The sequence below is a fragment of the Buceros rhinoceros genome, unplaced genomic scaffold (genome assembly GCF_000710305.1).
Source record: "Buceros rhinoceros silvestris isolate BGI_N320 unplaced genomic scaffold, ASM71030v1 scaffold7874, whole genome shotgun sequence".
NCBI lineage: Eukaryota > Metazoa > Chordata > Aves > Bucerotiformes > Bucerotidae > Buceros > Buceros rhinoceros.
The window spans coordinates 65874-80608 of NW_010408772.1; the positions used below are offsets into that span (position 1 = coordinate 65874).

Here is a 14735-nt window from a genome sequence, read left to right on the forward strand (position 1 = left end):
TTGGGATCCTGTTCCCCTGGAGTGTAGATACTCCCTGCGCGATACCTCCCACCCATCCCCGGTGGAGCCAGGGCTCACCAGCCACCAGTTTGCTTTTCCTGCTGTTTTAAACCATCCTGCTATGTCGCAGGTCCAGGAGTGAAGCTGAACTCACGGTGGAGGATCCAGCTGGGGAATCTGCCTGAGCATCTTTGACAAAGCTATTTACATTCCTTAAATCACTGACTGAAAACGTCATGCCTGACCCTCCTCTCCTTTTTTTCTTGGCGGCAGCCAAGATCTAATCTATGATTTTTTAATTTATTTTTTTTATAGCTGTATGGATTTGTTAGGTCTGAAGGGACTCTTAGATCATCTTGACTCGCCCTCTGTACAGTAGTGACTGTGGAAATCCATCCAGCTTCCCTTCCGCCCTGTAATTTGTGAGCTGTGACCACGCACTAAGGGACCCAATATTTTGGATGTCTTTTACTGCAGTTCTTTATAGGCCTGTTTGCAGTGTGCTGTGAGTGAGGCATGTTTCACTCACCCACGCAGCAATAAACGTGCTGTCTGCAGAGGCAGAGCAAAGACTAAATTTAACATACTCAGTCAAATCAAAGCGCTTTATGGGTATATTTATCCATCGTTACAATATGTGAGGAAGGGAGGTAGTTTCTGACTACCAGAGTCTCTGGAAAGCTGCTTCGTGGATTCCTTCCCCACCACCTCCATCAGCCTCCCGCCTTTCTGCACTGTAAATAAATTAATGGACATAATGGAATTAAGCCATGGAAAAAATGTGGCTCGAAGTGTCAGAGGTCTTTATCTGATGGCACGGCCAGTCTGTGGTGCCGTCCTTTCCAGGGCTGCTCTGGCCTGTTCAGAAGAGCCCAGCAGGGGAACTGGTCTGCCCAGGAGGTGGGGGGGTGCTTTGAACAGCAAGTCGTGTTTGAAAACTCCGCTGACACTTCTAGTTCATCAGGGGTTTGGGGAAGTTGGCGTTTGCTATTTTGAGAACCAGCCTTTGAGTAACAAATCAGAGGCAAACTGCTGGATATTTGTGCTGTCAGAATATTGTTGATGGAAAACCCTTTTTTATTTCTAAAATAACATTTATTTCTGGAAGGCGTTTCACCAGCAACTTCTCAGGAGTGAAGCCTCCTTTTATCTCCTTCTGGGGAGGGCGGGAGGAGGAGTAGCATCCAAACCATGCACTTGGCTCTCCTACTGCATTGTACAATCTTAAGAGTCTTAATTTGTGTAAATCGTCTAATAATTACAAAGAGAGAAATTTTTGGTAGTATTTGTGAACCTGCTAGAGCCGTCCATTCTCGAGCAGCCTCTTGCTTTTGCAATGGTTCTTGCAGTTCCTGGGAAGCTGGACAGGAATTGTGTGCAATGAGGAAGAGAAAACCGCCAAAATCAGGAGTATGTTCCTCGCTCTAATACTCAACCCTGGCCCTGCTTGTAGCTCTAAAGCTTAGAGTGAAAATGTAAACACTTGTAGTTTCCCCTGCCCCCCAATGATTCAAATCTGTAGGACAAAGTCGTCGCTGATCTTGTCAGGAGCTGGAATTCCTCCTCGCTGCTCTGGATGCTTGGAGTCACCCTGGTTTGGGTTCAGTGCTGTGAATGCAAAATGATTTAGTAAAAAAAATCATGTTTTATGCTGAGAAGGTAGAACAGTGCATTTCTGCTGCTAGAAACATTAGGCAAGAAAAGAAGGTTTTTTTCTCTGCTCTTGCTCTGCATCGCAGGGCAGCAGGGACATGGTGCAGTGAGCAGCCACCTCGCATCCTCCCACCTTTGCTCTGCTGAACAACCCGGTTTAGTTACGAGGTTTAGTTTATTCTTCTGGGGATCGGGAATTTCACACGGTTGTTCCATGTCTGCAGGGAAACGCAGAGGTGACTCTTTTGAGACGTACAAGAAGTGACTGAGATGTCCGAGCGGCTGATGCTGACTGAAGGCTCGGGCCGGCAGTGTGCTGCTGGCACGTCTCTCACCGTTGGGCTGTGCAAGTCGGGGGATATCAGCGGATAGAAGGAGGCAGGCACACGTGTGCGAGCGATTTCTCCTTATCAGCGGGTGTGGAAAATCTAAAAGTTCAACCAGAGCAGAGCATCCTAGATGGATGCAGCTCTAGATGGTTTTTTCTATTTCAGGAGCAATAAACTCCTTATTCCGGCTTTAGTGCAGAACCGGACAGCTCTGTGTTGGAAACACTGTGTTTGTGGTGCCTTAACTGATTCTCAGCAGCCTGGAAAAATCAAGCATTTTTTTCTGAGGTGAAATTTGCCGTGAGAAGAGGGAACAATGGACGTGTTGTCCTGCCTGCCTCCGTGAGTGGTGTTCTGCATCGCTCTGTCCCTTCCTTAGAGAGACTTTGCGCAGGGGCGATGACAGTGGCCAAATGTGCAGTACCGAAGGGCTGGAGTTCATGTGTCTTATCTTCCAGACATGCTGGATGCTGGCAGAGGTTCACAGAGCAGCGCAGGCGCTGGGTAAACGATTCCCTGTTTGCTTACATGCCTAAACCTGGATTTGTGAGTTTTGTGAGCGCTAGCTCAGTGAAGGCAAGTGCTTTAAAACATGAAGTCACCACCTGAATTAATGTTTCGTGAGTCTAGAAAGGGAGAAGTTTCCTTCCTTGTGCCCCAAACTTGAACTGTTGTGGTGTGCTTGAGGTGAACTTCTCAAATGTTATTAATTAGGTATGAAGCCAGGGCCTTGATTTACACGTGATCAAGGACAAAGCCAGGAGCTCGGTAGCACTGAGGTGTTTCAGTTTGAAGAGCAGTTTTCCGGGTCACGGAGCAGCCGCTGCTGATGTGATGGGCTTTGGCTGTGAGTCCAAGTGTCACCAGCGGCTGGAGAACTGGAGATGTTTGACAGGCACGTCAGTGGCGATCCCAGGCGAGGAGGTGGCTGAGACCTGGGTGGCTTTGGGGCTTTTGGTTGGCAAGGCAGCTTGTAGTAATAACAAACCCCCAAAGCTGTCTCCTCTCTGGAGTCCAGGAGAAGATTCGGGCTGATGAAATAAAGTTTATGCTTGCTCTCCTGTGCTCTGCTTCCTACCATTCTCCCTTTCTCCTGAGTGTTTCTGCGTGATGTTAGTTTGTTTCTAGGTGCTCAAGCATCAGCACCCAGGGCTGGACCTGGCACGTGTGTTCCACAGAGCTCATCGCTTGGAAGGTCATTGGCTGTGATATCCCAGCACATCAAGTTCTCCTGCACCTTCCTTCTCTTCTGAGGTTTCCCCCTGTTTTTTTTAAACTTGAAGCTGTGAAAGGGAGAATGTTTCATCCAGGTGGATGTGTGGAAGGCTTGGAGCAGCCCACAGGTCTGTCAGCCCAAACAGGATGCTTGCTACAAGCCCTGGCTCTGTGCAGCTGCAGGGAAAGCAGCTTTGCTGGGAGAGGTTTCCCATCCCATCCAGCTTTAAACAAATCAAAGCAGCAATTCCCGAAAGCTGCCTTTTAGGACACACTTGAAAAACTCTTTTTGCTTCCTTCCTCTCTGGTGTGCTTTAGTAGTACAGGAATTTCTTTGCACTTAAACAAGTTCTCTACCAATTTGTGAAGTGCAGCTAGTCTCAGACAACTCCCGGTGGTTCAGCTGCTTCTCCTCTGTGTGCAGAAGGGCTTCGTGAGGGGCTTTGCTTCCATGAAACTCCCTGGGGCAAAGACTGACACTTTGCCGGTGACGTGGGGACCCTGCCTGAGCGCAGCTTTGTAGCTGCTCTGACGTATGCAGCTCCTGGCGCGGCCACCTCCTGTCTGTGCTACTGCTCTGGGGCTGGAAGGGATTCAAACTCCACTGGAGAAACGTGTCTGGATACCGTGGCCGTGCCAGAAGTCGGGAGCTCTGCTAAATGCAAAGAACTGGCTTTTTAGCACTTTCTGTAGCATATTTTTTTTTTATATATATATTGCTGCATTTTTTCTTTAGCAGCTGCAATAAAGATGAGGGAAATCAGCCAAAGAGAATTTCAAGCCCTCTCTCTTCAGTAGGTAAATTACCATTGTGTGAGCGGATTGGTTTCATATGGGTGCTTCCAATTTCTCCTGCATATACAAAATGTTCTTAGTCCTCCCTTGTTGTGCTCCATATGTTTTTCTCTGACCGCCCAACTCCATTGCAGAGCAGGGCGGAAATGGGGACCTAAAGGTATGTGAAAATCTGTAATATTTTCTGCTTACATCCAAGGCCTTGATCAAAAGGGATTAAACTTAATACAGACTTAAGCCAGTTTCTCGGAAGCAGGTTTGGCTATCCGTGTGCTGCATCTGACTAGCTGTTTTTTCCATCTGTTTCGACAAATCCAATCAATACTGGGGGAGGGAGGGATGCTTTTGCGGAAGAACCTCCTTCCCGGGGCTGCAGGAGCCTTTGCAGTCCCTCTTGGCTGGAAGTCACGGGGGCACCTCAAGGCAGAGCTGATGCCCAGTCCAGCTGGCATGCCGTGAGCAGAGCCATGTGCCTGTCTCCTCTTCTTCCACCACGAATTAAGCTGTGCTGCTTCTTTTCCATGCTCTGCCTGGGCTGAGCAACACTTGCAGTCAGGGTGCAAATAGTCCCTATAGCAGCTGCCCCCTCTGATGGGGGCTTTACCCCCCGGGAAGCTTGGGTAGCTCTTTTTGAGTCATAAGATGAGGGATTTTGCTTAGATGCATGACTTTGGGCATCGTGAGTTATGGGCTGGGGTCAGAGAAGGTCCCTGAACCCTGAAGTATGAGGAGGGGATGAGGTTATGGAACAGGTGCTCTGCAAGTCGGGGAGGAAACTTAACTAAAACTGCCTGAAATCAGATTTTAGTAGGAGCAGCTAGTTTCTGGACAAAGTTCAGCCTGTTTTGGTGTTGTTCCCCATGGTGTAAGACAAACATCTCTCTGCCTGGAGCCACTTTTTGTAGCTGGTGACTTGTCCATCTTGTAATTTCTAATATTTGCATCAGTGCTCTGGAGTCAAGAGTCAGCTGTGGGACCCTTTCCCCTGAATTTTTGTGATAGTAATATCCCTGCATAGCACAGAAGTGATAATTATAACCACCCTGCTTAGGACAAGGTAGGCTCCAAACCCTGGGGGCAAGACTGAGATGCTTTCCTAGGATCTCCAAAGCCTGTAGAGATGCCGAGCAGGGCCAGGTTTTGGACTGCCTGGAAACACAAAGGCACGGTGAACGCTGCTGTCAGCCAGCAACATTTCTCCGTCCCTTGCATGGAAATGATTCCACTGTTGTTTGCTTCCCCCTGTTCAAATACCTTGGCACAATGTGTCTTTGTGGTGGCTCGGCCCCACGTGACAGCGCGGGGCGATGCAGGCTGAACTCTGCAGGCAGCCCAGCGTGCCCCAATTAGCCGCTGCGGTCAGGGCTTTGCAGAGCGCCCCTGTAAATCTATTTACCAGCCTTTTAAGCTAATTAGTGTTTAAGGGTTTTTTTTCCCCTTCTTCCTTTGTTCTTGCTCCTTTTTAAGCATGAAGGGCTGAGTGCCCAGGAGGTGTAAGTCAGCACAGCTTGGTGGCTTTCAGCAGGGACTCCACCAGTTTGCCCCAGCTGAGGTCGGAGCATCCACGTCCTCCTACGTGTTTCGCACCTTCCCACGCTCGTGCTAATTCCTTTAAAATTTTCCAACCTGGTTGTCACTCTTCCCAAAGGTGGCAGGAGGGCGGCAGGGAGACAGGGCATCTGTTTGGCAGCAGGTTCCTTGTGAAGTGCCATAAGCCTGCGGCACACACACACACAGCTGGACCACGGCTGGATGCTTTGCAGGGCAGAAGGGCATCCCGTGGCCCCTGAGCAGCCAGGCTTACGCAAGGATCCTTTTTCCAGAAAGAGCAGGGAGATTTTAGAAGGGAGGAGTGAGTAAACTGTGGGAAACTACTTTGCTAACAGTGACTGCTTTAGCTGGTGCTTGCGGCTGGGCTTGGTTGAGGTCACTGGCCTTGCTTCTAGGCACAACTTTATTTAGAAGCGTAACTTGTAAGGGTTTGTTTGCAGCAGGCACAGCTTGTCCGTGTCCTGTAAATCCCTGCAGTTTACGGGAAACTAGTGGCTTTGTTTCACCCAGAGCTTCCTCCAGGCCCTGCCCTCACCTTAACTTCGTGTTTGTGCTGCTGCCAAGCCCAGGGTCTCTTTGTCACCCAGCGTGGTGGCACCTACCATACTGCTGAGTTTGCCCTGAACTAGTGGCTTTGCTGAACTCTTAGCATGGGTGCTGCTGAGCTCTCCCTAGGGGCTGAGGTCACTGCTTCGATTGTTTTAGGGCCATCAAAGGACATACCTGATCCCACGTTCAGCTGGAGGCACAGCAGCAGGCGCTGCCTCGGTTGGTGTCTATTGGTTTTGGTGTCACCTCACTTGAGAAACTGCTTGGGTTCCCCCCGCGAGGCTTTTAGCGTCCTGTCAGAGGCAGCTCCTCACTCTAGTCGTTGCCAGGCTATCAGATAGCGATAGTAAAAGTAACCGAACGAGACGGCAGCTCAGCATCCGTGTCGGATGAGAGAGGCCATTAAGTTGCAGAATAAGTATTTATTGCTGTTGTATTAAAGGAACGCGGCAGCATAAAGCAAGCACTGTGGTTTCAGGGCATTAATTTCGGTGCTTGGGAGTTGTGGGCGGAGTGGAGAGCAGCACAGCGAGACCGCGGGCAGGCTTGTTTGCTCTTGGTGCTTCCGTGTGTCAGGTCACTTTGCTTCTGCCCTCTCTTGCCTTGCATGGTCCCTGGGTCGCGAGGAGGTGAGGGACTCTGCTCTGCCTTGGTCATGGCTCCCTGTGTTTGCTCGGGGATGAGGACATGTGTCGCAAAGGGGATGGAGGAGCACGGATACCTCCTTACAGACATCGGGGCTTGTGGTCGCCTGAGAGATGTGTGACAATGTTCCCTCTGATTTGCAGCTCTCTGTGAAAGGAAAAGGCAGATTGATGTCTTAGATATGGGAGAGGGGATATGTGTGTCTGGGAAACTTATGGTAGTGTGACATGGTGCAGAATTTTTCTGCCAGTAGTTATAAACCCAGCTGAGTTACTCTTTCCTCCTCCTTGTCAGGGGATGTGGCTGATTTTGCAGTGGCTGCCTCGTAGCAGACACGATGCTGGCCCCAAAGAGCTCAAAATAAATGTGTTAAAATGATGCAAGTCCTGTTGCCACTGGAAATCAGCAGGGGCTTTGCCAGTGACTTCATATTTGCATCCCCAACACGCAATGTGGCCACATCACAGCGTTTGATAACTCTGGGTGTCATAACCCTGTTCTACAAAGACCGGGCAAACCCACACAGCGTCATGGCAGCGGTGCCTGGAGCAGCACGTTGCAGCTAACAGGCTTCACAGCCCAGCGGAGGAGCTGCCTGGAGCCCTGGAACACCTCCAGTTACCGGAGCCCCGACACAGGCAGAGTCCAGGCTGTAAATCAGAGCAGTTGATGAGAGTGGGGGAGATTTTACAGCGGCTGAGGATCAGGTGCAGAAAGTCCCTTTCTCTTCCCAGGGTCCTGTTCTTCTCCTTTTTTCTAATATGATTTATCAGCCTGGATTGATCCGTAGATGGAGTGTGCTCCCTGGAGAGCTGCTAGCAGTGCCCGTGGCACCATGGGGAGCACAGGAGCCAGAGGAACAAAGTACTTCTCCCGTTTGCTCCCTCTCTGCTCCCTTCGGGGTTTTCTCCCTCGTGTTTGCAGATGACCATTTTGCAGCAGGCCAATTTTTGCCCAGCTCCTCCTGCTCCCCTTTGGGGAGCTTTGGGCTTTCATTGTGTTTGCTGATGCAGCAGGTGATGCTTCCTAGCACTGTCAGGGTGGTACCAGTGGGTAGTGAGGGTGTTTACCCAGCTGCGTTGCCCCTTTCCCCCTCTTGAAGCCTTGGAGGTGGTGAGGGAGTTAAAGGCATTGAGCTCACTTACACCTTCATGACAGAGAGATGTAATCTGGTGCTTATCAAATGTGGATTTGTGAGAGTCCCCTGAGGACACGGCAGCCGCAGATTGCAACTGCAGAGGATTTCTGGTTTGGGATGTGGATGCTCCAGGTGCCCCCTTGCTGGGTCCCCAGCATGGCAAGGGGGTCAGTGCTGGGGTCCCGGGGAGAAGAGCCTTGGGCAAGGGAAACGCTTCTCGTGCCCAAATGCTGCGTGGAGCGCTGGGAATGTATTTTAGACCTTTTTAGTCAGGTCTGGAAAAAATGCTGGATGTACTCCAGCTTTGCTTTGGTAAATGTTCCTTTGAAGGCAGGAGCCCTTCCCTGCCCAGCTGCCCTGTGGGGAAGTAGCACAAAACTTTGGTGTGTGTTCCTCAGGCTTTCTCAGAGGAGTTTTCGGTTTTGGTAAAAGATGCCTGGAAAGTGCATCTCTGCTGGCAGGCCCTTGTTAGAGGGCTTAACCTCGTTATCTTGTGAGGTGTGAGTGCTCATCCCTGTGACCATAACACAGCCTGACACAGGGGCTCTGAACTGTGGCGAAGAGGTGTCGGGGACAATCTGTGTCAGACGTTCACCTGAGATGATTTTAACCCTTTGCTGCGTTCATGACCAAGTATCCCTTTAGGAAAGGAAGGATGTGTACGTCTAGCCTTTCTTGCTGAATTTCCAAAGCAAAGTCCAGCTTGTACCTGGTTTTCCTGCATCCAGTTTGCAGATGGAAGTCCAGCCCCAGTGAGGGCCATGGTCCTAACACCCCTGGCCAGCTCTCCTCCAAGCCACTGTCTGGGCTTTAGGATGTTTACTACTTCCCTGAGACCAGCACTTACTGCTGCACACACATCTTTGAGGGCAAGGGAGCAGCCACCCCAGAGGGGTGCTGGAAGCTGAGCAATTCTCTCCTTTCTCACCTGCTCTGGCAAATGGGTTTTGTTTATGTTGCTGGTTCTTCCATCTCCTGTGATTTGTTGAGTGCTCTGAAGATGAGCTGCAGCTCCGTAGCGCTGTCACAAGTTGCTGATGTTTCAGTGAATCAAAGGGAGCGGCAGTCAAGGAATCCTGGAATGGGATTTGTTGGAGGAGAGGGAAGGCTTTACCATACCACCATCACGGAGCTCCCCATCTGTTGTGCAGCACATGTGAAATATGGGGAGAGATGCCCTGGACACACCATCACAGGAGAGCTTCCCTGGCTTTAATTTAAAATCCTGATCAAATATGTATCAGCCAAAATGTGCTTGGCTGGCACCTCTCCAGACGCTGCATGCCAGCAAACACCACGCTTCCCGACGCATGGCCTTTCTGCCTGGCACGGGTGGGAACGGGAGGCAAAGCCACGGCGTTCCCGGGCAGGCGGAGAGGAGCTGTGGGGGAAACGGGTCAGGCAGGTACTGCAAAGGCTCAAACCAGTTGTCCAAACCAATTATTATTTCATTGGTCCAGCTGAGAGCCCTGGCTATAGCATCAAATCACCTTGATTTTCCTATAACAGGGCTCTGCCCACCCTTGGCATCCTGAGGGAATGAATCAGCACAGTCTGATTTCCTCCTACCTGGCCAGTGAATCTGCCTTTGGCTACTGGCTTGTATCGGGAGATGTTGACGTAAGAATTCCCAGCAACATCTGTGTGGGATGCCGAAGTGGCTGCATGGTGTCCAGGGAAAGGGTTGGAAGGCAGCTGTAGGTTTAATGCTTGTGGTGCTCACTGCTCCCGTGCTGTGAGGTCCTGCAGGTTTATGCACTTACCAACAGCACACAGGGAGCACAAAGAATCGATCCAGGCTGAGCAGGTTGTGTTTCGTGACTTTCCAGGACTGGGCTAGCTGGGGTACAAATCGTGAGAGAGGGGCATGCAAATGGGGGAGATGGGAGGCTGGACGCTGCTGGTGACACTTTGCTTTGCAAATACCAGATCCTGGCTGGGCACAGCCCAGGGGTGGGAAGCACCGGGAATGCCCCGACTGGGCAGGGATGCTCCTCAGCAGACAGAGCAGAGCAAGCATGAGCTGATCGGCCACGTGCACCAGTGTAACAGCGGGAGAAAACACTGGAGGCCACCGAGTCGAGTCCTCCTTGCTGTCATGACTGCTTTTAGTTTAGCAGCCTTGTCCCGGGGACCCTTCACATCAATGGTTTTGCTGTTGGATACCGTTATCCAACTCAGAAATAATTTAACCGGCTTGTCTCTGAATTTGAGGTCAGGTTTCAGCCACACAGAGGCTGAGAATGTTTGGCCTGAGGATTTCCTTTGCTCTTTATGAGTTTCAGGCTCTGAAACCTCCCCTGTCAGAAGGGCACGTCCAAAGGTGGCAATGTTGAGGTCTCTGCCCAGACTTACCACCACTGCACAGAACTCCTGATTTGCTTAGAAGCAAATATTTGTTTGTTCTGGGAATGACAGGACCTTGCTGGGGCTCTGCACGCTCTTGGAGCACAGCAAGCTGGGGGGTTCCTCCTGTGCAACGTGTTCTCCAGCCAAGCTGGGTCAGTTTGTTTTTTCAAATTGGGAGGGAGTTTATTTGAGAGCATTCTAGATGCACAGAGATACCGTCCGCAATAAACAATGCGGAGGAAACAGAAGAGCAGTAAGCATAATAATTTATTATTTGTTTTGCTGTAGTTTATATTTATGTGTAATTCCTAAAAGAAAGTGTTGGTAGGAAGGAAGAAGAAAAGTGGTGGATTTCTTACGGTGCTGGTATGGGGGTTGTGTTTTTCTTTTTTCTTTTCAAAAATACTGTTTCTCGGCCAGATTTCTTGCAAAGTGACCAGTGAATGTGAGGAACCCTGGTCTGAGACTTGGTTGGGGTTTTTTTTTGTTGTTGTCCTTTCTTTCTTTTTCCCACGAAATGTAGAACTCGGTGCCTTTTTAAATCAAGGTCTCATGCTCCATTTCTGGTTCTGCTGGTTCACAGCAATGATCTCATCCCGTGCGGGGCACTGGTCGGTCAATGATCAGCTGGGAAGTTAGATTTAGCTCATGTCTAAAAGTACAAGACAGACTGGAAGGTCAGGGATGCTATGGGCGTCCCTCACCTTTCACAGTGAAACCACCAGGAATTTGCCACTAACCTTTGCAGTTTGGCTGTAGAGAAAGTCACATCACCTGCTCTGCGTACCTTTATAGCTCCGCTCTGACATCTTATTGTCAGCGGGGTGTTATATAGAGCTTTTATGGTGATGTCTGCATGCTGAATGCGGGTTTCTTGGAGGAAATTGCGTGGAGAAATGGATGAAGCAGCAATAATAATAATAATAATAGTTTGCATAAGCCCCTGGTGCTTAAGTCCACAGCCCTCCCTCTTCCAGAACACAATGCACAGATGAAAGAAGAATTTTCCCAAGCAGCCTGTTGAAATGGCTCTGCGTACTCTGGTCTTTGCCAGTGGAGATGTTGCTGCCCCAGGATGGGGCTGGGATTGCTCCCAGCGCTGCCCCAGTGACTGCCCTGGGGCAGTGGCACTCTGGTTTTGGTCGTTGCAGCCTTTTTGAGTGTGGTTTGAGGGACCAGCACGTTTGGAAGTCACTGCTCCCAGCTCCCAGGAGCACTGCCAGGATGCAGCAGCCTCAGTTCTGCCAGCTTCCTGGCTTGGAGCAGCACATTAGTTTTAAGAGGGGGAACCCAAAGATCTGAGCTCATGAAATAATTGGTGTAAATCTGAAGGGAACCGATACCCCACAGCAAGAAATCTCTTTTGGTGATACCATCTGCCATGGGAAACAAAGCATCTGAATTTCCAGGCTGCCATAAAAGAAAGGGGTGCTATGAAAAACCAGTGAACTGTAATTCCACTTAGTGTCATACCTGTGTTAGTTGTATTAATATGTCCTTGTGTTGCAGAAGCAGTGCAAAGCCTCAGATGAGATCAGGAACCCCTTGTGCAAAGTGCTGCGTGGGTGGGTGACAACGCAGATCGCGCCTGGCTCGATACAAAGCGTTAGCTAGGAGTGGCAGGAAATACTGCTGGGTTTCTCTGCAAATATGAAGCTGCTTTACAGGGGAAAATGCAACATGGTTTAGCAAACACTTAAGGATTGACTTGTTTTTAAGAATGCTGTTTAATCCTGTTGAAATTGAGAGGATTACGCATGCTTAAGCGCTTCCCTGGCTGTGGGCTGGCAGGCTGGAGTGCAGGAGCTGGGGCTGTTCTTGGCTTTTCTTGCTCTTGGCTACTAGCAGGAGTTGCTGTTGGAAAAATACTCCCCGATACTGGGACAGTTGCTGCTCAGTCTCGTTTTCAGAGATGCCAAACCTCCTGGAGGCTCTTTGTACCTGATCCTTCCAAGTGGGTCACTTTGCTTATGTACCTGAGCGTCGGTTTGGGAGCCTAAGCCTAGGCAAGCGTGTCTGTGCGTGCTGGAACCAGGTCCCGGGCTTTGATGTGCCAGGATGTTCAGTGCTTGGGGCTTTCCGTAACAGAACAAAGCAAAAACTGTTGGCGTCGAGAACAGTGCGCTTTTCTCTTAGATTTCCCTGGAAGTCAAACCCTGCGGTATAACCGTCTGATTCATAAACTGATTTTTGTGCTTTAGAAGTCTAATAATAGACTGCAGAACAGACTCAGTCAATCTAGGACTTCCCTTGGACTATTTTAAGCCCCGTGAAGTGGGGCTGGGGGTGCCAGCGGGCTCCCCAGGCCCTGTGCCCGCTTTAGGCTCGGTGTTTGCAGGTACCGCTCACCAACAGCGATGCTCTGCCTTGATGAGCCCTGGAGCCTTTTGTGGGTGCTGATGAACTCGGTCCCTCCTCCTCTCCCAAACTGGGAAGAGGCAGGAGACTGCAGCAAGAGAGATTTAATAACGTGCTCAGTGTGGTGTTTTAAGACAATTTAGGGAGTAAGACCTGATTTCTTTAACTCCTGGTTGTATTTTAACCTGCTTTCTCCTATGGCTGCTCTTTGATTTCTAAAGGCAAAGCCAACCTTACTGAAAATCGCGGAGTGAAATGACAGCGTGCTGGGAGAGATGTGGCTCGTGTGGAGCTCGCAGGCAGAGCTGCCTTCTCCTTCCAAGAGGGCTCAGCCCCTTTGGGTTCCTCCACAGCGGGTTTGCTCACTGAAGCCCGATGTTACGAGAAGCCACATCTTTGCTTGCTGCTTCTCAAAGCCAGAGCAAACGAGAGAGCAGCCAGAGGTAGCGGTGTGAGCGGGGCTGGGAGAGCCAGGCTCGCTTAACACCTCCCTGAGATGGAGGTGGGATCATTGCTGGCTGGCACTGGGGCCTTGCTGGCTGGAGAGCACGTGGAAGCGCCTTTGCCAGAAGCAACCAACCTTCCTCCGTGCTGCTTTTTTGTTAGATTACAGTAAAATGAGGAACTTGACTGCGTCTTACATTTGTGGCACTGAATTTCTGCTTGAGAAAGTTTGCAGTTTCTCTTCTAGTTGCGCAGTAATTATGGTCTGTGATCAGTGGCTCCAGGGCAGCCCGGTGAAACCAGGCGTACCAGGGGTAGTGGGCCAGTAGGTATCCAGATGGTCTCTCGAGAGTGAGAGATAGGCCAAAATATGCTCCTGACAGCAGTAGCAGAAGTAATGCTTTGTCTGATTAAGTAAATCTTTCATCCATGCCCTCTGCTTAGAAGGAAATGTCAGGGGCCACATCTTAAAGACACAGAAGGATGCTTTGGTAAAGCCTTCTTTTGCTAGAAGCATCGTGCAAGAGCATTAAAGCATCCGAGGTGTGAGGAAAATTCCCTCTTGCTCTGGAGCTCCTTTCTGTGCTGAACTCCAGCTAGTGACATTTATACCAAGGAGAAATGTGGCCAAGTTTTGTCGTTCACAGAGTCTCAATGGCCTTGTTGAATAATTCAGCATCCCTCTTCTCCCTGTGAAAGTCAACCGCTAAATGCCAAACTGTGGCAGCTCCTTTGTTGCTGTCCCAGCTTCAGGTCCACACGTGGGGCACCAGTGGCCAACAGCTGGGCTGGAATTCAGGACAATGGTAAAAGAAAAGAAAAATCTGCGGGTTGAAGGTTGCAGGGGTGTGGAGAAGACAGTATTTGGAGCAGGATCTGCCACGGCAGGAGGAGCTCAGGCTCCAGGGCAGTGCTGGGGAGCTGCACTCCCACCCCAGAATGAGCCTGGTGCTGACATGTGCCTCTTGCAGTGGGAAGGATTTACATGAGGATCCGTGATGCAACTCTGATTGACGTTCTGGGATAATAACGTGGGAGGGAGAGGAGCTTCGTGTAACAGCAGCAGTCCCAGGAGAGAAGTCAGGCGCTCACAGAGGGCACGTGATCCCCTGGGTGACTGATCTGAGGGTGGTTTAGCGTGGTAGGGAGCATCGCGCAGCGATGCGGTGCCACGAAAGAAAGGTGCCTTGCGGCTGGGTTTGGGAGCAGGGCAGCTCCAAGCAGTGACAGCCCCTGCAGTGTTTGTGTTTATGTTCCTGGAGGAGAGCTGGGGGCCCTGGACAGCAGGAACGGCTCAAAAAGTCCTTTATCTATGTCCTGGACTCAGGCATCGCTAATCATTCCAGTGGATGGGAACCCAGACCAAAAATAATAGGTTTGTTTTTTCAATCTAGCTTTGAAATGGTGAACATGAGTAAGAATAAAACACGGTTTATATCTGTAAGGAACTAAAACCCATTCTTTGTTCATTGAGAATTCTGCGTAGCAATTAAAACTTCCATCAAAATTGGGAGCTTTCAGAAAAAAGCTGGTGGCTTTCCTGTTCCTGCTTACGATGCTAATGAAAATATTTTGTTGTTGAATCACTTCTGGCTGGTTTCTGCCAGGAAAGAGCGATGGTCTGCACTCACCTCTGACAAACTGATGATGCATCTTTACTGAAATGCAAGAAGTCAAAACCATTCAGTCTTGGCAAGTTTGCTTCAGCA

The 14735-nt window shown here is 50.0% G+C and overlaps 1 protein-coding gene across 1 annotated transcript in view; it reads left to right on the forward strand.

The window, feature by feature from the left end:
* VAV2 (vav 2 guanine nucleotide exchange factor) overlaps positions 1-14735 on the forward strand; it is a gene marked incomplete at its 5' end in the record, with an annotated part of 105088 nt that overhangs the window by 43786 nt on the left and 46567 nt on the right. The gene's annotated exons all lie outside the window — the stretch shown is intronic.